Genomic DNA, 2,826 nt, shown 5'->3' with positions numbered 1-2,826 from the left:
AGAGAAAGTGGTGCAAGTCAGGGCTCCTTTCACGCTGTCAATAGGAAACAAAGTGGAGATGCCTTCTGAGGCTTCCTGCAGACCCTCTTCGTGCTGTAGTATCTCAGTGGCCCTTTCAAAGTGCTTCTGGTATGTGGATAATTTATTTTTTTTTTAATTGAAAGGTTTATTTTTGAGGGCTGATCATAAGAGAATACCTCGATGATGTGTAAGTTGTTTTTTAGTCAGAAAAAGACTTAAAGCAAAAATGTCACTTCAGGATTTAGAGAGATGGTCACTGCATGCTTGTGTGTCAGTGCCCGAAAGAGACATTTCCTTCAGGAGAGAATGTAAGTGCCAAGGTGCTTGAAGATGTTGGTACGTGACAAGCTGTCTGTCCTAAGGCTTCACCTACTGATGGAGCTGAGCCTGATGGTGCTCCTACCCTTTGAGTTTTTCTGGTTTCCTGGTAGTAGTGAAAGCCAATGCTATCTATCTGTGTGGAACTGGGCTCAGTGCACTTGTGAAAAATGGGGTCTCCTCTGTAGTGTGGTTTTGTCAGCTGCAGCATGCAGATGAATTCAGGCTCCATTGATGTCAGAGCAAATAGATACCTTTTTTTTGGTACTAATTTAACTGACATCAATACAAATGTGCGTTCTTATGAGTGTGGTCAGCTCTGTCTATGGTCCAGGCCAACCAAATGCAGCTGAAACTTTTGGAGAGTGGCCTCATCTTCTCTCACTATCTATGCTTCTTATATGCCCGTCCTACTGGGATCGGATACTTCAAATCCCTTCTTTAGGCTCTTGGTTTGTATTTCCAAGCCCAGTGCCACGTCTACTGTAATATGTAAGGTGAACATAATTTATATCCAGCACAACTTTCTGACTTACTTCCCTTGTTCCTCAGTGATGAAGAACTGTGGATACAAAAACCTCAGAGTGCTGGTGTTCAGGTGTCTCTCTGGGGTGAGCCTCACACACGGGTGACTGCAGCCACAGGCTAAACCCCATGTCAGTTGCACCTCAAGGGCTCCACTGAGGTTGCTGCTACTTGCTGCATTTTCCTGATCATTTTCCTCGGGTGTGTATGGCCATTTTTTATGAATCAAGGTGTATTCTGATTACGTGCCTGTATGCACAATGCTTGCGTGTTACCGCCTTTAATCAATCAGAGCTGGGCCAAATGCATCTAAAGAAAACATACGTGTGAACAATGGGTTTTTTAGGAATTAAAATTAGTTCCTTCTCTGAAATCTTGATTAAATTAAATATCACATCAACATTAAATATCATAATGCTGCGTGAAATACCCCTTATCAACAAAAATCAAAACAGGTATAAAAATGCCAAAGGACTTTTGCCTGGAGTGGTCAAATTTCAGCACAAACACAAAGGGTCAACTCGTGGCACTTGGCTTCTGTATTCTGCTCGTAAGCATCCCCGCGTATTTGCTTTGCTCTGTCTGTCTTTTTCCTCCCTGTTCCCCTCTCCATACATCAGTGTCGGGGAGTTCAGACATCACAAGGGCCTGTGTTTTTTTTTTATTATTATTGTAGCGCCTAATGTGGAATTTAGAATGAGCAACACTCTTTCCTGTCGGTACTTGGAAACTCTTTTGTGTTACGTCCGTCCTTTCTCTGAAGTAATCGCCCAACTATTCCTAGCAATAAAATGTTCCTCTCTAGCCCCATCAGATACGTTAGAAAGATTAGTGAAAGATCTGAAGGCCCAGTTCGGCTGAGTTAAACAAAACTTCCACAGGCTTTAAATGTACTCCTTTTATTTTACTGCAGATACTGCCTGAGGACATAGTATAGGAAAAAGGCACCCGGATACTGCCTGATAGAAGCAAGCAATGCACTTTATAGCCAGGCTGCGTGTTGTCTAAACGATGTAACTTGTACAAGTGGCGTGCCAAGGGAAAGGGACAGAGGGAACAGGAGCTGTGCTTCTCTATATCCACTCTATTTTTTATTGCCTTTAAAATTACTACACTGAAGATTTGTCCAAAATTTGTTACAGTGCTGGAAACTGGACTTGTCTCTCCTGTCAGCTGGAGCTGCAGTGACGTTCTTGTATGACCACAGCTCAGAAGATACACCATTTCCAGTAAGGCAGCTAAAATGACTTACTTGGCATTGATGATTGAGATGTACTTTGGGGTAAGGAAGGCTTTCCTAAAACTTTTGAATATACACCTGATGAAAATGGGAGGATTTGATTTTTTTTTTTCCTTCCTGCTGAGGGACTACTTGAGGGAGAGCAAAACTGCTGAGACTTCAGAAAGCCTTCAAGGATGAGGAATTGGCTCCTCCAGGACCTGAGGCCCCAGGGATGAAATTGCTTATCCTTAGGGCTTTCCTTTGTCTTCCCTCAGCAGGAAGTCATAACTTGGGATTGGAAAGCCCCCAAATTGGTGACAGCTCTGCCTTGAGCATCTCTGATGCTTCTGTAATGGCATAAATCTATTAAGTGTCCAAAGCAGGGTAACAAAGATGAGGAAGAGTTTAGAGGGCAAAGTGTAAGAGGAGTGGGTGAGGTTCCTTGTCTTGTTCAGCCCGGAGCAGAGCCTTGTCATGGTGGCTGCAGCTCCTCACAGAGAGCAGAGGAGCAGTGCTGAGCTCTGCTCTGTGTGACAGTGGCAGGGCCCAAGGGAATGGCATGGAACTGTGCCTGGGGAAGGGCAGCTGGGGGTTGGGGACAGGGTCTGCACCAGAGGGTGGTGGGCATGGAACAGGCTGCCCAGGGCAGTGGGCACAGCCCTGAGCTGCTGGAGTTCAAGGAGCACTTGGACAATGCTCTCAGACATTAAGTCTGAATGTTGGGTGGTGCTGTGTGGAGC

The sequence above is a fragment of the Coturnix japonica genome, chromosome 3, assembly GCF_001577835.2.
Source record: "Coturnix japonica isolate 7356 chromosome 3, Coturnix japonica 2.1, whole genome shotgun sequence".
NCBI lineage: Eukaryota > Metazoa > Chordata > Aves > Galliformes > Phasianidae > Coturnix > Coturnix japonica.
This window is presented reverse-complemented; position numbering follows the sequence as displayed.